Source organism: Aotus nancymaae, unplaced genomic scaffold, assembly GCF_030222135.1.
Source record: "Aotus nancymaae isolate 86718 unplaced genomic scaffold, 86718_ANA_hifiasm-v0.15.2.pri h1tg000033l, whole genome shotgun sequence".
NCBI classification, from domain to species: Eukaryota; Metazoa; Chordata; class Mammalia; order Primates; family Aotidae; genus Aotus; species Aotus nancymaae.
The window spans coordinates 2683879-2705083 of NW_026988447.1; the positions used below are offsets into that span (position 1 = coordinate 2683879).

Consider the following 21205-nt stretch of genomic DNA (forward strand, 5'->3'; position numbering starts at 1 on the left):
CAATTACTATCCTGGCTGCAGTGTAGATTTCCATCACCGAGATGTCTCACCTGGCTGCTGAGATGTCCATCAGCAGCTCAGGGCACCTGAACTGCTGAGCAGCCAGAAAAAAACTTTCCCCTTACTTTTGGCATCTGCCATCAGTCTAAATACTGATTTAGGAATCTTTAGGCAGAGAACAGGCTGTTGATCTCCGGCCCCATCCCCACCGCGCCTACCCAGCCCACAGACACCCTCGGAGCCACCTTTCAGCAGACCCCTCCTCTGTCCTGTCCTTGACTCCAGTTAACCTGGAGATGCTAGTTCTGGGAACTCCTAGAGGCTCTGCTGCCGCCTCCGCCCGCTCTGCGTTCCCCGCGTGAGCGCTGGATTATTCCAGTCTTTGAGCATGGCAGATTTCCACCGGATGACATCATGGGAGCCCAGTGAATGCCGGCTCAGAGAGGGGGACGGAGAAGGGGAGGGGGAGCAGAGGAGGGGAGAGGACTGGGGAGCGGAGCCAGAGCCGGGCTGCCTGCCACCCGGCAGCTCGTCCGCTTGCTGGGGAGGAGCGCTCCACCCGCAACTGACAAAGGATGGGAGAATGCCCGCGCCCCGGAATGCCGGCCGCGCGCAGCCTGGCGGCCGCCTGAGCGACTTCACCCTCCGCCGGTGAGTGACGGCAAACAGCTTTCATTCAGTGAACGAATTCTCTCCGGTTGGTAGTCCTGGGCGGCTTGTCCCTGACCCCGAGCGGGGCTTGGCACAGCACCAGCCCCGAAGGACGGGCAGCAGGTGCCTTTGCCTGGTGGGTCCACTGGGGAGCGTGGCTGGGGTTCGCGGCGGGTGCTGTCACCCAACCTGCTGGCGGCGGGCTCGCCCGGTAGGTGCCTCTCTGGTGAGTGGAGGCGCCGCCTGGGGTAGTTGCTACTATTGGCCCCCTGCGCCCGCCCTGCGCGCGCACCTTTCCTGGCGGATCCCCAGTGCGCGGCGCGCGCTGTTTACACCGGCGTGGTACTAGGCACCCAGCCGCACCCCTCGGAAAGCGCGGAATCGATGACAGCCACTTCACAGGCTCACGCGCTCCCAGTGTGGGCTTGAGGGAAACGGGCACCGATTTCCAAGGGAGAGCACTCATTACGGAAGACTCAGGGCAGCCTTTGTCTTGGGTTTAGCGCTGATGCGCTCAGCCCTGAGTCAAGCTCACTGCAACTGTTGGTCCGATTCCGGTTCCCAGCAACCGCCCTCCTGGGCGAGAAATATCATTGTTCCTGCGGCTAGCGGGACTGAGAGCTGGGACTTAAGACGCCAGGAGGGTCCTGCGCTCACGGGTGAGTGTCGCAGTTATCCAGGTGCTGACCGAGCTTCTGGAGCTCCAGGAAGTGAAGTGGCGGTCGAGGCAGAGAGACGCCCAAGTTTTATTCCCAAGTGGTGTGAGGAAAATGGCAAAGTTAGGGAGACTCATTGTCGCTCTTTTCTCTGGTTTCTGAAGCGCTGATTTAGGAGATTATTTGTGACAGGTGGATGGAGTCAGAGGCAGGGCCAATATGTAGTTAGAGAGCCTCACGTTTTCCTGGCAATTCTTTTTGTTATTCAGTAGTTCCAGAAAAGATTTTCTTGCTAAATATTTTTGAAATCAGCATGTTTTCTATTACAGAGATCTGTGGGTTTAAGGCAAAAAGATTCTGAACCTGCTCAGGCACCTTAGTTTGGAGTTGTCTCGCCTATAAGTGCTATATAGCCAACGTGCCAACACCCACACCCCCTGGCTTTTTGCCTGGCGTACACATGTTTCACTGATCTCCTTGTTTAGGAGGTCCAATTTTCAGATAACAAGGAAGCGGTGGTACCTATCAGAACATCTGTTTTTAACGTCAATTTGTTCACAAATGAAATATTTTGTGAAAAAGATGAAAAGAAGTGAAAGTTTGCTACTTTGGGGGTTCAGTTACTTTTTTTTTTTTTTTTTGAGTTTTCATCCACTACAATAGAAAATATTTAAAATGTAAACTCATTTTTTAATTTATGAATTTAATGTATATTAAATGTAACTAATCCCTGAACATTAAGGAGGTTCTTGGTATACAAGTTTGGTATTCCAGCGTCTAACATACAGCTATGGTATAAGAAAGTAACAATCGCAATTATAATTCAAAGGGTCATTTTATTTTCCTTAAAAGAGGCTGATTTTTCTTCAGATAGTCTTTTTTTTTCCTTTAAAGATAGATGATTCGAAGCTTTTCTAAAGCAGAGGATCAAAATAATTTTTCACCATTAGTGATTGCTCTCTTGATAAAGTTTGAGTCTTTTCAGAACAGATATATTATAGAAAATTATTGGAATAATCAATGTGGTGGAAGTAAAGGAACTGGGTGAGATAATACAGGGACGCTTTACTAAATATGAATGGTGACACTATCAGAAGGTGGTGTCAGTTTTGATTTTGGAAAAGCTCATTGTAGCTTTTACATGCTTGTCTCTCCTGGGAAGTGCATAATTGTTTGTCTGATTATGTCATGTTATGTTGAGAGACCAATGTTATGAGCAAAGAGCTTGTTTTTATCAGGACGTATGGAGTTATCAGCAATGTTTTCTTTTGTGATTCAGAAATTATTTCATTGTTTCTTGGCTACTTGTCACAATAGGCTCCACCTGTTTCGTCCGAAGTTTTCTTTCTAACTTTGTGGTACTCATGTTTTTATAATAAAGCATGTGGGGTCTTACTTTAAGGTTCTTCGAGAACCTGTTGCTCATGTTGACTGTTTTCCTCAAGTATTGTAATAGCAAAAACTCTTTTTGAAATAGATCAGTGAACATATGACCTGCTGACATGCTTACATTATGGGGTGTGTGCTAAATAAAAATCCACATTTACGTACAATATGTGTATAACTCTGATCAAATAATCAGCTAGCAATGATCAACAGGAGGAACCGTGGTATTTGGTTCATGGTTCTTGGCAAATGATATTATCTTTAATAATAAGCTGTTTTACCTCCTTTATATGGTAAATAAAAATGTATATCGAAGAGAACAGATTATATTTTATATATGAAATCTTTAATTTTATTTCAAAAATATTTTATCCTAGAAAGTCAGAAGTACACTGATTCTTCACTCCACATTCACTAGAATACTGAGAAAAGTTCTCAGAATGTATCAGCATATAATAAATAAATGATTTATCCAGTACAATATTATTTTTTAAATCACATGGAGTAAAATAGTGTCCTTGAACTAGAGATTATTCTCATAATGTTCTTTAATGTATTTCACAAAAACTTTGCCTATTTTGTTGCACAAGGACTCTTAACTGGGCAAGGTGAGAAAGAGGAGGAAGTTGCATTATAGGACAAAAATAAAGCCATAGCACAAAGCCCAGGGCAGGCCATAGTGACGTTCGAAGGTCACAGCAAAAAGCATGATGTTGGGACACTGGGTAATATCCATGAAAAGATCCTGTATGAAGAATAAGTTGATGCTATTTGATGACCTCTTGCTTTTATTGTTCCAGTGTGTGATTTAACAGTTACTTTCGGACCTCTATGATATGGTGAGACTTCCTTTATCTTCCTTGAGGCAACATTATTTCTTGAACTCAATCAGGAGATTGTCTTCTGGGCTTTTACATGGTATAATTCAAATTCTAGCTTAAGGATGTTTTATGGATCACAAAACATTGTAGCTTTCACTTTCCTGTAGACCTTTGATATGGAAATTGGTCAGTAAAACCTTGGCTGAAAGGTTTTTGCATCCTAGACTTTTCTGGAACTACAAGACTGCAAGTCAACAGTTATAGTGTTGTTGAAAATATTTAGGAGTGTGATGATCTAATATTAAGAGGGTTAAAATAATACTGTTAATGTAGTTTTAAAAATAAAATAAAAATATTCAAGACAAATTCTCTGAAGCCACAATTATCCCTTTGCTATATATTGGGTGAATTTTGCAATTTATGACTCCCCTGGGATACTATTAATTCATTTCTGCTTCCTAGTGTCTCAGTGATGAACAGTGGTAGGAAATACGTGTTCTAGTTTTGACTTTGTCATCTACTTAAGCAGTAGATGTTTGCAGAGTCTGCAAACATTAGTTTCATTTTACATACAATAAAGATGATAATATCTGCCTTGCCTTTCTCATGGGGGATAGTGCATAGCAAATGAACTAGTGTAGAAACATGATTTGGAAAATACAGGAGGATCTATCTGACAAATACTATGCATTAGTGAACTTAATCACTTTAAAATTTTTATTTAGTTTCAAAGAAGTAAATTGATAGAGGTGAACCTAATGTGTGATTTCTATTTTATTAGGTTGGTGCAAAAGTAATTGTGGTTTTAGAATATCTGGTATGTTAAATTTGTGGCATTCTTGCCAATTCATTTATTATATAATTTATTCATAAAAATTATGAAGTAAGTGGTTATGCATTTTTTATTGAAAGTGTGCTGGCAACTAATTCACTCATTTTTGAATGTCTGAAAATATTTTTAAATAGATGTAATTTTTAAAGCTGAGGATAGCATTTTTGTTTGGCAGTTTTTTCCTTCAACACTTTGTTATTTTCATTTATTTATTTTGATACAGAGCGAGACTCTGTCACCCAGGCTGGAATGCAGTGGTGCGATCTCTGCTCACTGAAACCTCTGACTCCCAGGCTCAAGCGTATCTTGTCCCTCAGTCTCATGATTAGCACAATGCCTACCTAATTTTTGTAATTTTTACATAGATGTAATTTCATTGTGTTGGCCAAGCTGGTCTCAAACTCCTGGTCTCAAGCGATCTGCCCACCTCAGCCTCTCAAAGTGCTGGGATTACAGGCATGAGCCACTGTGCCCAGCCAACATTTGTTATTATTTTGACTTCTCACTTTCATTAAACCATCAGTCATATTGTTGCTCTGAGGGTAAATGTATCTTTGTCTCTGGGTGATTTTATGATTTTTCACTTTTTTCTTTAGTTTTCTATGGTATTCCTAGGTATCGGTTTTTTTTTTTTTTTTTTTTTTTTTTTTTGTATTTGTTCTCCTTCAAGTTTGCAGAGCTTCTTGAATTTGTGGATTGTTATCTTTCATCAGGTGAAATTCACTGGTGAATTCTTGACTATTATCTTTTCATATGTAGTTCTACTTCATTGTGTCTGTTTTCTTTTTCTGAGCCCTGAGTTACGTGTTTAATAGATGGTTTTACTGTACCCAACATGCCCCCTGTACTTGTTTTACTATTTTCTACGTTTTTTCTCTCTGTGCTTGGTTGAGTATTCTTTTGACCTTCTCTTCAGTTTACTAACCTCCTTCTACACTATGCCTGTTATACTGCCAAGCTCATCCATAGGTTATTACTGTAGTTATTGTATTTTTTTCCATTTCCAAGGGTACATCTGATTTTTTTCTATAGATTTCAATTTATCTGTTTTCTCCATCTTTTCTTCTATGACTTTGAGCATATTAATCATACTTATTCTAAGGTTTTAGTCGGCTAATGTCAGTAACTATTGCTGTGAGCCTCTTTTCAGCATCTCTTTACTCTTAATTTTAGTTATTATATATAAAAATTATGAAGGCTCTCCCAGGCACAGTGGCTCATGCCAGTAATCCCAGCACTTTGGGAGGCCGAGGCAAGTGGATCACCTGAGGTCAGGAGTTCAAGATCAGCCTGGCCAATATGGTGAAACCCCATCTCTACTAAAAATACAAAAAATTAGCCGGGTGTGGTAGCAGGTGCCTGAACTCTCAGCTACTCAGGAGGCTGAGGCAGGAGACTCACTTGAACCTGGGAGGCAGAGGTTTCAGTAAGCCAAGATTGTGCCACTGCACTCCAGCTTGGGCAACAGAGTGAGACTTCATCACACACAAAAAATTGTAAAGGCTCCAGATGATCTTTACATCTCCAAAGAGGTGTTGACATTTCCTCTGCTAGACAGATACGGTGGGGAGATAGCCAATAGTTGTAATCCACACAGTGACTGAGCTGAGTCACGAGTTGTTAGATTTCTGGGCTCCCAGCTGCCAAGTTGTAGATATCGTGAGCCTCTACTCATGCATTTACAGGCCCTCAGCACAATCCAGGACAAGACTTCTGAGACTCCTGCTCTTTCCACAAGCTTCCGTCTCAGTATCTTAGCCTCCACTCATATACGTAACTTCAGCTTTACCAAACCTCATATGCTACACGTTTTATTTCTCATTGGGCTGTTGGCCCCTCATATCTCTAATTTTGTCTCTCCAGCCCCTCAAGACTGCCAAAATCTCTGCTAGATTCTCTGTCTCACAGAGCAGTGAGACAAAGTTGTCCTCTACCCAGGCAAAGCCCATATTTTCAGTCTCTCACTGTCTTTCCACATTGGCAGTTGCCCCCACTCTTCATTTCAGGGGGATATATGTGCTCTGAAAAGTCACTTACCTCTTTGATACTTCTCCCATCTAGAATCTCGAAGCTTCTAGTCTTTACTTCTTCTGAAGCTCCACCAGCCTTTATTAGAGTTTTGTCTTTATATCTGGCTTTTCTAGTTATTGTTGACCAAAACCATCAACTGAAATGGGTCACTATTTTTAACTGATTTTAAACATAGATGTGCAGGGATCAAAGATCACTACTTGGTGATAAAACTGGAGTTAGTAGTCCCATCCCACAGCCTCCTAGGCAATATGGCTAATTTCAAATGTATTTTTAAAAGTGTTGTAAAAAGAAGCCAGATTCTATTAAGCAGTCATTAATATATAATGTGCTATTTTATATTGGGATAGTTTGTCTATTTTTAAAATTTTAAGGTAAGTTTTTTGTGACAGTGAAGACCAGTGATTCAAATAGCCAGTAAATTCAAGTTTTTGGTAACTAACATAAGAAATTGGTAAAACTTTTGTTTCTTTTAGGACTAATACACACTCAGAAATACAGACACATACACGTGTGTGTATGTGTATGTGTGTATAAAAAAGTAAGTCTCCTTTCTGAACGCAAGCACTCCATGGTTAATGAATCATTCTAACTTACAAATAAGCACTATGTTTATGGTGCGAAAAATGTACGAAGTCTCTTCTTAGAAACAACTGTCCTATTTTTCCAACTGTTGCTCTGAAAAGCAACTGATACAGACTGATTTCTTGCGACATGCATATAATAGTGTTAACAAGCTAGTACTATGTTGATCTCTTGTCTTATTGGTATATGGATAAAACTCAGAATATGTTTCTAGACCAGTTCACAGAAATACAGTTAATTCAGATCATACCTAAAGTAGATTGTTAGAGATATATGATCTGAATTCACTATGTTTTTGTGGATTGACCTGAAATTTTTCTTAAGTGTGCCTGGTGATGGAAGGATACTAATGTTGAACTATTATATGTAATGCTATTTTTGAGTGAATTGTATATTTCAGATAACATATTAGAAATCACTGACTATTTGGGACACAATGACTGGAAGTCAGAGAATGCCTGGAATGGATTCTTCCGCCTGCCTTCCATTCAGGATCCCAAGGCACATTAGGAGATTCATGGAAGCTTGGTGAGAGTGACAAATTAGGTACTGACATTGAAGCTCACTGTTTGGGACTGACTGTGGTGAGCAATGATCTGATTCTCACACGTTTTTTGGGCCCTGCCTTATGTCCTGTCAGCTTCACATCCTCTTCTGGCTCTGGCTCTGGCAATCACAGGCAGACTTTGGCTCAGTTGTGCCATTTCCCATCTCAAGCTTGCACTAAGTATCTTTCACTTTCGGCTCTGTGACTCTACTAGCATGTCTTATCTCTCTCCCTGCTTCTGACCGTGGTCTATGCAGCCTGGAAGTAAGGAGGAGCTAACACCACTGTGGAGCCTCACAGCCAGTGGGAATGGGTGGATAGTTCTGAGATGCACTCTGTAGCCCCTCAGAAGGTCCACGTGGGAAGGAGTCTCAACTGGCCATGGAAGTGACCCAATTCCATGCACCTGTATTAACCTTTACTCTCTCCCTGGTTCTCTTTACCCAGTGCCTCACTCCTACTCTCCAGGATCACCTTCTATTATTTGCACATAATTTTTTAGTTCAGACTCTGCTTTTGAAGATAACCTGGCCAAAGATTTATGACTTTTCCTCTCTAGAGAAAAATAAATAAGAGAAAGGAAAAGAGGCAGGACTAAATCATAAGCCACATCCATTACAATGAGAGAAAAATAATAAGAAAGAAGATAAAACATGTATTTTCAGAGTCAGTAAATTCAAGTTCTTGGTAACTAAACATAATAAATTGTTTTTTAAATTTTATTTACAAATTTTATTTTATTTACAAATCTGTCATCTTTCAGGTCACCAAGTGAGACCATTTAAATAATTTTTCTGGTAACTATGAGTGATCTGTTGACATCATGATTAATTTCCATCTCTTCCTTCTTTTTTACTGTCCTTTAACATGTATTTGTTGGCAGTCTATGCTCAGCACCCAGCTAGCTCCTGGTAATGTAATGATGAGTGAAAAATGTGGCATGATTCCTGCCTCTTTGGAAATTTTATTTCTATGAAATTAAATAATCACACAAGCCAGTGCACATACGCAAAAGTGAGTATAATGAAGGACACACGCACACTAATGGGAAAGCCTATTAGAGGGGAGTTTGACTCAGCCAGGGAGGTCTGGGCAAGCCTCCTTGAGGAAGTGACATTTGAGCTGACATCTGAAGGAAGAAAGAGTTAATTAGGTGCAGAGAAAAGAGAAAAATTTTCTAACAGAGGGACAAATGAAGTCTGCTCAAGGTCCTATCGTTGGGGGAAGCTTGAAAGACTCACATTCAGAGTGTGATGTGGGCGAAAGAGGCGTACCAAACATAAGGGACTTCCACAAAATATTTGACTTAAGAATGAATTGTGTGTGTGTGTATGTGTGTGCGTGTGTGTGTGTGTGTGTGTGTAATGGGGGGGCAGTAAAAAGGTCCTAACAAATATAGAGACCATCTATTGGCAAAAAAAGAAATGTATGAATCTGGGAAGAATGTTATAGAGAATATGCAGCCTAGCAAATATTAAGAGTTATGAACGTTTGAATCAAATAAAATTTGTAGGAATGATCATTTAGAGAATTTCTAAAGAAATAGAATTAAAAGAAAGGGGAATGAGCTATTTATTTATTACTCAACGGATTTGTTCTAGCGCATAGGGATGATACCTTAGAGACTGGCTACGAGGCTTTTAAGTTCTATATATTAATTTTTATCTATTAATTTTTAGAGTGGTAAAATTGTGGGTAGTTTTTTCTAAACATACAGTATTTCGATTAAAATTTTGCTTAAGATTTATATAAATGGTGTAACACAAAAAGGTCTATATAAATGTTACTGAAGCATGGCACATAGCCACATTTAATTATTCATTCTGGAATTAGTTTTTGTATTTAGGTTTTAATGAAGGTAAATCGCCTGTATACTCACATAAGTTTGGATTTCGATTCTGCTAATTTCTCCCAAATTTGAAATTCAATCAGTTAGAGACAAATTATTTTCCACTTAGAGCTATATTTCCTTTAATATTTCTTAGCAACTTTGTTTTCATGGAACCCAAAGTCACGTCCCAGGCACACTGTGAAATGACCCTTTAATATTTAGCATAATGTATACAAGTTCTTGCCAGCTATCTTTCCTTTCTAATGAGATAACTTGGTTTATTTATAGCTTAGGTTTCAAACTTAATCTTTTATGAAATCTTTTAACCTCACAAATATGTCTAATTTTAGAAACTTTTAAAAATAAATAGATAAACAAGTATTTACTCAGTAACTACCACATGAAAGAAAGAGTCTGTGCCATGAACAACGGCAGAGAATTAGACAGACGTGGGGGACTCAATTTGCCAGACCGTGAAGATAGTAAGTGACAAGTATAACATAAAAGGAGAAGTCAGAGACTTTTTGGTTTGTTCTCATGACACTCACGGTAGAGAAGATGAGTCTTAAGAAGTGATATTAGATGCTATTTCTATAGCTTTTGTTATGAGGATGAGCCATAGTTGTCAATTTTCAGAAATTGTTAAAAATGATTCAGAAGGCTTTAATTTTTTTAAACGTACATGACCCAGTAATGTCAAAAACAAAGGCAATATTTATTTTACAACTAGGAAGCATTTTCAACTGTTAATAGCTGTCATAAGACTATAGTTAGCCTTTTGTCCTACTTTTCTTTATTTCTCAAATACATTTAATAATAAGAAGACTATATTATTGTTGTAATAACAATTTAAATAAATCTTGGATTAAAAGATGAATATTAAAGCAAAACTTAAAAAATGTTGGCTTCTGCTAAATCTAATTCGTTTTCATGTGGATTTAAAAAATACTTTTCTGAGTGTATATTCATAATAAAAAAATTATATGTAGAGGAATAAACGATGTGAAAATAATCCTCTGTTTCATGCTAATTTATATTCTGTGGCAACATGTCTGATCTGAACATTTATTTGAAAAATGTCCTTCAGAACAGTGTAAGAGAGAACATGTGCTGATAAACTGTTTTGAAGAAATTGTCGGTTATCAATTATTAGAACTAAATTATTTTTATAAACAACGAAGAGAAAAATTTCATGGTTCATATAGCTAAATTTTACTTCCGTGTGTTTTCATGGCGATGAAGGAGTAATCTACGTTTTTACCTCCCATTTTTTCATGGTGGGAAAAGTTCAGTAGATTATGGACTGTGAACTGACAAGCCCCTCAGTCCCTCTTGGGCTCCTATTCACTTAACAGTGAGTGTGATGTAATCACCACATGGGTACTGGGAGATGCATGCCTTTAGAGACAGAATATTTTTGTAGTGGTTCTTTCTGGATGCCAGAAAATTATCATAATTTCCTTAGGAAATGTTTGGTTATGTAAAGTGGTTTTTGGGCCAGGCGCAGTGGCTCACACCTGTAATCCTAGCACTTTGGGAGGCAGAAGCAGGCAAGTCACTGGAGATGAGGAGTTTAAGACCAGGTGAAACCCTGTCTCTACTGAAAATACAAAAATTATCTGAGTGTGGTGGCGCACACCTGTAATCCCAGCTACTGGGTAGGTTGAGGCAGGAGAATCACTTGAACCTGGGAGGCGGAGGTGGCAGATAGCCAAGATTACGCCATTGTACTCCAGCCTGGGTGGCAGAGTGAGACTCATCTCAAAAACAAAAGACAACAAATAAACAAACAACAACAACAAATAAAGTGGGTTTTGACATTAATTTTAAATGGAAAGTTTCAGTTTCTCTGTTAGAAGAATGAGAAGCAAGTGGTAGTTGGAAAAGCTCAAACTCCAGGCCATATTCAGCTGTGTTGAAATCTCCATTCACTAGTGAGATGACACTGGTCAAGTTGCTTAACTTGTTAGAATGTTGGTTTCCTTATCTGCAAAATGCAGATAATACTATTTTCTCAGTAGCAAAGTTGTTTTGAGGATTAAAGGTAGTAAGAAAATTCTCAGGCTGAGCACTGTGGCTCATGCCTGTAATTCCAGCACTTTGGGAGGCTGAGGCAGGCGGATCATGAGGTCAGGAGATCAAGACCATACTGGCCAACATGGTGAAACCCCGTCTCTACTAAAAGTACAAAAATATTAGCTGGGAGTGGTGGCTCATGCCTATAGTCCCAGCTACTTGGGAGGCTGAAGCAGAAGAATTGTTTGATCCCAGGAGGCAGAGATTGCAGTGAGCCAAGATCGCGCCACTGCACTACAGCCTGGATGACAGTGTGAGACTCTGTCCACCCCCAAAAAAAAGTAAAAGAAAAGAAAAGAAAATTCCCTAATAAATAGTAAGTATTTAATAGCGGTTCATACCATCATTAAAGCAAATACACATATTCTTTAAATTCTCAGGCATGGTTTGATTTTTATAAGATATATGCTATACATTTTAAGATTTCAGTTATCTTGCTACTTTTTAGACATGAAGGAAATGAGAGGATTCATTTTCTTGAGAAATTAAAGAAAGGTGACCACCACCACTACTACCAACTGAATGAATAAATAAATGAATCAATTAATGAATAAATAATAGATTGATATCATTTTGTAGTGAGCATTTTATTTTTCCTTTTTCTCTTCCTATATTTTTTTAATTTTCAGTACTGAGACCCTATCACTTTAATAATGGTAATATAAAGGAAACTTTATTTCAAAAATAAATTAATTGTATAATTATTAGTTTATGAAACATGTACAACACAAACATTCAATCTGATATCTGAGGGTGTTTTCACCATGTTATAGTAGGGTAATAAACACAATGCAAAATAAAATAACAAATGTGGATTTCTTTCAGTGGTTTATAGCTGTAAAACTATGAGGTAAAATATGTTTATTCTAAAAAATTAAATATAGAAATATTAAGACTGAAAAGTGAATATCCCCCATTCAATTATCTCCCAACTTAAATATATTGACTTCTTTCCAGAGATGTATCTAATATATATATTTATGTTAACATATTAGACTATAACATTTCAATGAATATGTATTATACTGTGTGTTAGCTTTTCATAGTCTCTTTCTGCTATCTTTTTCAAGTCAACACAGTCTACTTACTGTGCAGGATTACATTTCTGGAGGCGTTCAGCAATTGCGCTTCTAGAAAAACATTTTGTATATAGGCCCAAAGAGACATGTATATATGGCAATGTCATTTGCATTAATTTAAAGAGTCTAGATAATCATTAATCATGATATTTTGATGCAAATTAATACTACACAGAAGTTAAAATGAACGAAAATTCACATGTCAACATTGATCAGTCTTTTTTTTTTTTTTGAGACGGAGTTTCGCTCTTGTTACCCAGGCTAGAGTGCAATTGCGCGATCTCGGCTCACTGCAACCTCCGCCTCCTGGGTTCAGGCAATTCTCCTGCCTCAGCCTCCTGAGTAGCTGGGATTACAGGCACGCGCCACCACGCCCAGCTAATTTTTTGTATTTTTAGTAGAGACGGGGTTTCACCATGTTGACCAGGATGGTCTCGATCTCTTGACCTCGTGATCCACCTGCCTCATCCTCCCAAAATGCTGGGATTACAGGCGTGAGCCACCGCACCCGGCCCTGATAAGTCTTTAAAATATAATTTGAGTAAAAAAAGTTGCAAAGGATAATCGTAATGTATAAATGATATATCACTTTTACAAACATTATAATCAAAAAGCAATTCTCTACATTAGTTATAGGTACTTAAATAAGAGTAAAATTATGAAAATGTTGTAGTGGCATTAAAATAGCAGTTTCTATCTTCAGCAAATCTTTACAGATCTGCCTGTCTCTCCATATTGCTCATAGCAATTTACATGCCCATTAGAAATGTATAATGTTTTATCAAACATTTTGGTTTTTGCATCCATATTTTTAAATATCTCACTGATTTTTTTCCCTCATTGGTGCTATCGAGCATCTTTTTATGTATATAAGATGAGCAACTTTTCATGTATATAAGACGAGCATCTTTTCATGTATGTAAGACATCACTTAAGTCTTCTCTTTTGCAGATTGTCTTTTACATTTTGTTATTCCCCATTGGTTTGAATTTTTAAAATGAATTTTTAAGAATTTTTGTCTAAGTACTAACTTTTTGTCATTTACATGTGTTGAAATATTTTCTTGCATTCTGTCCCTTGTTTTTAAGTTGTGTTACTATGTCTTTTTGTACAGAGATTTTGAAATTTTCTTATGCTCAATTTTATCATCCTTTTCCTTTACAAATTGAGTATTTCTTGTTGAAGTAGTCTTTTCTTACTTAGAGACTGTAAAAGTCTTCACTTGGTTTTCTACTAAAGCTTTAACATGTTTAGCATTATGGTCTTCGGCCAGTTGGAATGTATTTTTGTAGTCGTTTTGGAAATAGAGATTAACCCTTCCCCACCCCCAAATGTACAGCCAGTTGTTCTAGTTTAAATTTTTCCGCTGATTTGTAAGGCTAACTCTGACATATCTAAGTGTCATATATTTATATCTGTTCTTGGTTCTCTATTATGTTCCATTGGTTTGTCTAATCCTTTGCCAATTTAATACTTGATTATTTAATCCTTTTAACATTGTAGAAAAACCATATATCTAGTAGGATGAATTATTCTCCTTATTCTCGTTCTTTAAAATTTTCTTGGCTGGTCTCACAAACTTTGCCATATTATCATTATATTTTTAAAAATTATTTATTTTTGAGATGGAGTCTTACACTGTCACCCAGGCTAGAGTATAGTGACAAGATCTTGGCTCACTGCAACCTCCACCTCCTGGGCTCAAGAGATTCTCCCGTCTCAGCCTCCCAAGTAGCTAGGACTATGGGGGTGCTCTACCACACCCAGCTAATTTTTTACTTTTAGTAGAGAACAAGTTTAGCCATGTTGGCCAGGTTGGTCTCAAACTCCTGATGTAGGCTGATCTGCCTGCCTCGGTCTCCCAAAGTGCTGGAATTATAGGCATGAGCCACTGTGCCAGGCCAGAGTTTGGTTTCTAAATTCCCTGAAATAGTTTATGTGCTAAATATTCTGTTGTTGTTTATTTAGAGCCATTTTCCATGGAACTGCAACTCCTGCACTTCTTTGGCTTCTAACTTCTAGTTGGATTTGGCTAATGTAAGATACTACCAGGGGACTGTGGTGAGAGAGAATGGTAAGGGCATTCATTCCTCTGGTCCCTCTCTGCCTCTTAGCAGGTATGGAAGTCAATTCATACAATGATGGCCATGGCCCCTCTATTTCAACGTTCCAGTTCTATTTGGATTTCTATAATACTGTTTCTTCCCCTAGCCCCAGCAGGCCTGAGAGGTTGTGGTGGTTGTAGTAAAGGTGGTAAAGATAACTATTTTCTTCTTTTCACCCTGACCTCATTTCTTAGTCCCTTTGGATGTGATATCTCTTTCCTCCAAGCCTTCTGACATACACTCTGTTGAGATTGGAAGTGCATTAAGTTTATAGTTCAGTTTGAGACAGCTGTCATTTTTATGTTAGAGCTTTTCTGTCCATATATTTGTTACACAACTCCATTTATCTAACTCTTCTTATATGTGCTGCAATGATGGTATAATGAATGTCTTCTCTGAAGATCTTGCTTAGCTTTGAGATTTATTCCCAAGATTATTGTTTTTGTTGTAATTATGAATAAGGTATTTAAAAAGACACATGTTCTAAATGTTTATTGATGATGTATATTGATTTTTATGTGTTGATTTTTCATCCAGCAACTTTACTAAACCATCTGATTTTTCTCATAGTTTACTTGAGGTTCTATAGTATAGGCTAGATAGATAATTGTGTTTTCTGTGTATAATATTAACAACTTACTCTTTTGAAAGACAGGCTTTAAATGGGGTAGTTTATTTAATCTTCAAATCAGTCTTATGGTAGAAGTACTTTATAATACGTAAGTACATTATAGTACATTAATACATTATAGGTACATTACAGTACATATGTAAGTATATAAGTACATATATTGATACATATATATATACGTACCTTTTTTTAAGAAGGGTTCCAGAGGTTCAGTGATTATAACAACTTGACAAAGCATGCCGTTGGTAGTTATTACTATTTTATTTCTATATAAGAAAATCTAACCACAGAAATATGAACCAATCTGACTAAAATCACACAGCTAGTAAGTGGCAGGTGCAGGAATTGAACTCGTGTTCACTTTGATGCTCTTGAAATCATAGTATCCAATTTTGAAATTGTCTTATTGTCTTTTCAAGTCTTTATGCCTTTAGTTTATTTTTCTCTTCATAACACAGTAGTGGAAACATATACAAAGTTGTAGTAAAGAGATTAATGTAGACACAGAGAAGAACTGCCCAATCTCCCTTCAAGGGGAATTCAGCTGCTGCCCAGCTGAAGGGAATGCTTTCAGTGGGAAGCTTTCAGCTGGGAACCTCTCTAGTTCTGTCTCAGCTGCCAAGAGCCACCTAGACCCAGGTTACACCACCTACCTCATCCCTGGAGCAGCCCACTTACCTCAGAGAGAGGGAGCTTATAAAAACATTCAGCCATAGGACAACTCTGATAGACCCTTGCTTGGATGGATGAGATGAGACTTTACTGGCCTGCACCACAGTTCAGTCTCTCCCTCTGTCCAATCAGAACTCCTATTGTTTCTAAAGTGTTCGTGTCTAATAGACATTTTGTACCACGACTCTTGACAACATCTGCTTATACAGATCCCAACTTGCAGTAAGGTTGAAAGCTGGTATCATAGCCTTTTCCTTGGTTTAAAGTAAACACTTCTAATATGTCACAATTTAAATGAGTTTCTTTTTCTCCTTACTAGAGGAGTCATATTTATTTTCTTGTGAATTGATGTTCAAATTTTACAAATATAATTTTTTGTCTTCTAATCTGTTTATATGGTGAATTTCTAATGATAAACAGCCCCGGCATACTTAGCATAAATCCTGGTTGGTCATTATGTGCACATATTGCTTAATTTAGTTTTAAATGTACTTTTTTTTAGGATTGTAGCTATATCAAGAAATAAAACCTCATATTTTTTCTCTTTTTTTGTTGTTGTCTAGCTTCGATAATTAGGTTATATTAACCATAAAGTGAATTTTTCTATGGAAAATCTTGTATAATTGGAACTACCGTTTTCATGACTGTTCAGCAAAACTTGCCTATAAAACTTTCTAGGATTAGTGCATTTTAAGCTACTAATTCTAGATAATAATTATTATAAGTCTCTTGATGTTTTCTATTTATTTTTGAATCATAGCTTTATGTTTTTCTAGAAAAATGATCTATCTCATTTTTCATTTGTTCTTAAATTATTCGAGTTAATTATATGGCTCTATGATTTTAAAAATCTCTAATTCATCTAGAATTATGAGATATTATTTTTATTTTCAATTTTTTTTTATTGCTCACTCTTCTAGGAGTTGGTTGTTTTTTAAACATATGTAAGAAAAGTCAGTTTTTTAAAGAAAATCGTTTATTTGTATTTTTCTTTTTTCTAGTTCATTCATTGATATTTTTCTGTCTTCTAATTTCTTGATTTAATATTTTATTATCTTTCTTTTAAAATCTTTTGTGTTGAATTCTTAGCTCATTAATATTTTTGTCTCTTCTGATGTATACTTCAAAGGGTGTATTTTCGCACTAAGTACTACTTTAGCATATTGCAAAATTTTGATACACGTATAGTGTTTGAATATTAGACTTAAGAGATGACAGAGAAACAGAAGATACTAAACAAAAGAAACAAAATGACTCTAAGAAAGTTAATTTACACCTTCCTACCCTGAACTTATGCAGTTTCACAGGTGAATTTATTTAAATCTTTAATAACAGATAACTAAATTTCAATTTAAATTATTTTAGAATACTGAAAATTAAAAAAATACCAATTTTAAAGAAATATGCATAAACATAAAAGTTGTAGAAGAATAGAAAAAATAAAAGTAAAAAAGAAGGTAAAAAGGAAGGACTTCAAATCTAAGGCATTTCTATCAAATGAATATTGGTGTCAAAATTCAGGAGAAAATATCAAGAAAAGGAATATGGAGATATAGTAAAACAATTAAGTATAAAAATGAAGTTATTTGTAAGAATATAATGCATTTTTAACTTTAGAAGACCTATTAATATAATTCATCCAATTAACGTTTTAAGTGCAAATATTACTAGATATTTTCAATAGATGTTCAAATGATTTTTGATAATATATTTCTGAGTAAAACACAGTAAAACAATAGAAGGAATTTCCTTAGCATGGATAAATACATATTTAATCTGAGGCTTAGAGTAACAATTTCAGTATGCTGTCTGTATAAGATTAAGAATAATAAAAGACTCTCCATGATCACCATTACCATTCAGTATTTTTATAGAAGTGCCAGTCACAAGCTAAGAAAAATGCAATAAGGAGAAATTTGGACATGAGTAGGCTAATCTGTCCATATTTGAAATATGACTATACTTGTATGGTAGTGGTTTCTCTGAATTATTTTTTTCTCCCTGATGCTTGGGCCCTCTAAACACATGTCACTTTTGTAACAAGATTTTTTCCTGTTAGTAACTAGACGGTACCTAAAAGAACTGAAGAAATTTAAGCCTTGTGTTATGAACTAAATGATGCAAATTTGCAATACTGCAGTGGTTTTAATTAAGGTAAAAATGCTATGAGGTTGGTACTTAGTAATGACATAAATAATGAGTAAATTATTTTGAATTGAACTGTTCTGAAATACTTAGAAATAAGAAAATTATCCTATTTTTTACTGTAAATGTAGGTAACAGGTACATATAAACAAATGTATAAAATTTTTATAATATAAAAAGGTGTAATGATATAATACAAAAATTTAATATGCTGAAACATACTAAAATGTGTATGCAATGAATAAAACATATAGCTAACTGGAAAAAATGATACAAAAATGCAACAGGCTTGTCAAAGTGATAAGATTATGCTGATATTTTTTCCTGTTGCAAAAAATATACTTAATATTGTTGAATCACATTTTCAATAAAATGCTTTAAAAATTATAGTATTTGTTATATGTCTATGTAGAAGGCTCAGGGCCTTGACCTGTCAGTATAAGACAAGCCCCTGCCTCCTAGGAACTTGAATATATGCAACAGAGAAAAAGAAAAAAAATACAGTGTTAACTTACATTCATGTTATTATTTAACTTTATAAAAGATTATATGGACATGCATTATTCAATTCACTTATCACTACTGTCTTTTCTATGCTGGCCCTTCTCCTAGAGTGTAAGCTTTATATGAGCGAGGACTATGTTTGTATCTGCATCACCTACCCCCAATTCATTGCTATGTATATGTCCATTGGACTGTTTATTGGGATGGACAAGCCCTGTGAAGTATGCAGAAGTGTTATTTATATGCCCCTGAATGATAAACTTGTATTGGAAGGTTAATGATTTTGCCCCATGAAATGTTGTCAGGATTTTAACACAACTTTTCTGATTTTATATTCACACCTTTATTCATGATATCATCCTTTTTTTCTTGTGATAATTAGCTAAATTATTATAACAATAGAAAACACACAGGGAATCTTGCAGCTTCTTGTTCAAAACAAGTGTAGGCAGTATGTGCATTTCAGAGGGGAGAGAGATCATCAAAATTTGAAAAGCCTTGGGAAGGCATCATGGTGAAGTGAAGGATAGGAGGAGGGGAAGATTAAGATTAGATGCCTTATATTTTCCTTCTCAAAATCTTTAATAATGTTCATACAAAATAAAAATAACATTAGAGTATACACTTGTTCATAGAAAGTTATTCTCTAGTTAATGAGACCTGTCAAAACATGACGAGTTGATGTACAAACTGAAATCAGCAAACAGGAGTTCAAATCTAGTTCAACTTCTTATTAACCTCTGACAGTGGCCACACAGATTAATTCTTCTAATCCTCAGATTTCTCATTGGTAAAATATGAATGATAATATTTAAGTAACTAGGATTGCTATATTAAATAAACTAGTGCTTACAAAGGCCTTATCCATAAACATTTAGTCATTGTTATCTGCTGTTATTATAATTATCATTTATTTTCATTTACATCTGTGCTAAATTTGGTCTTTCATAGATTAAGTAGAAGCTTGATTTTTCTTAAAACTATTTACAGTTATGTTTATTTTCTGTTCCTTTATGAGTTTTCTCTGTCTTATGAAACAAAAAAGATCTAGCCAGCACATATCAATTTCTAGTTAAGAAGTCTTATTAATGCCAAATAAAATTTAATACAGGCATTGTACCCAGGGAAGGTGGAAATTGGAAAGAAAAAAGTAGATTGGAAATGATACATTGTAAAAACCAACCTGAATCAAGCTTTTCTCACTAAATATTGCATTTCCTTTAATTCGATTTTTATGAGTCCAGATAGGTATTTCTCAAATGAATATTTCTAAGGCACTTCTTTTTAAGGTGCATTTATTTTATACATTTGAGTGTAGGGCTAAGGGCCCCACAGGATCGTGGGGTGTCCCTTATGCTGTGCTGAGACACAAGATCTGAGAAATAAAGAGGACACAGAAGTACAAGGAAAATTCAGCTGGGCTCAGTGGGGCCAGGCCACCTATAAGCAGAGACAGGCGAGGCCCCCAATGTCCAGAAGCATCTGTATTTATTGGGTATAGGTTGGGGGGCAGGGTAGTGAGTGAAGTCATCTTTAAGGATAGTGATCGGGTTGTGAGCAATAAAACAAGGGGTCTACCCCCATTAGGTCACCTAGGCTAGGAGGTGGACAGTGAGCAGCAAGGGGTCCACCCCCATTAGGTCATTGAGGCAAGGAGGTGGGCTGTGTGCAGTAAGGGGTCCACCCCCATTAGGCCACTGAGGCATGGAGGTGGGCCGTGCGCAGTGAAGAGGGTGCAGTGTGCAACACCTCTATCTATGGGCATACTACTCCTAAGAATATCTGTAGGAGGATGCTTAAGTCATTCAGCAGTGACAGAGCTGTCAGGGTCTACCGCCACCTGCTGGCAGCTTCCAATGAATTCTATAGGAGGATGCTTTTGAGCTAGCACAGTAACAATAGCTGATAAAGTTAACAGTCACCAAGGTGCGATTATTTGGAGGGGTTTTGAGCCCTCAGGTGATCGAGGGATTGCTGGTCTGAGGGCTGCCTTCCACAAGAACTGGAGCAAGGTCCTACAACTCCTTTATCAAGAGAAGTGGCTCTTGCCCCAAGCCTGCAATATAGCGGGTATCTTTATGATACTGAACGCTGCCACCTAGGCCATGGACTCTTGTCCTGGTATAACTGTTTTTCCCTTAAATCATGATCTTCACCATGTCTGCTCCAGACATACCTCTGACTATAGGCTGCTTATTCCTTAATTCATGCACTGTACCATGTCTACTCTAGGCATTCCTCCGATTATGAACCAAGATATAGTTATATATATAGGGAAATAACTGGGTGGTAAGATATTCTTTAAGCACTCATTCTATGAACTAATATATGATTATATAGACAGCATTATATAAAGGGAAATAATTGAGTAGTTACATTATAAACTGAGATATTCTTCAAGCCCTAATTCTATAAACTAATGCATGATGATATATAAAGGATTATATTAAAGGGAATAACTGAGTAGTAATGCTGTAAGCTGAGATATTCTTCAGGCACTAAGTGTACCAGGATTCTGCTTAGTCTCATTCCTCGGTGCCTATATGGGCGGTTACCCACATTTGGGGAGTGTCACTGATTGCATTCAGTCCAAGAATCTGTTACTCTATTTGTGGCAGGGAGTGGCCAAGACATAGTAATCAGCCTGGTTAGC

At 36.9% G+C, this 21205-nt stretch overlaps 1 protein-coding gene across 2 annotated transcripts in view; it reads left to right on the top strand.

Moving 5' to 3' along the window:
• The first annotated feature begins 982 nt into the window (after nucleotides 1-982).
• Nucleotides 983-21205, top strand: part of MARCHF1 (membrane associated ring-CH-type finger 1) — an 883830-nt gene continuing 863607 nt past the window's right edge. The window contains exon 1 of one of the 2 annotated variants that reach the window (XM_021676609.2): nucleotides 983-1310. The gene's annotated coding sequence lies outside the window, so the exon portion shown is untranslated. The remainder of the gene's footprint in view (nucleotides 1311-21205) is intronic. The other variant, XM_064383766.1, reaches the window with a different exon arrangement.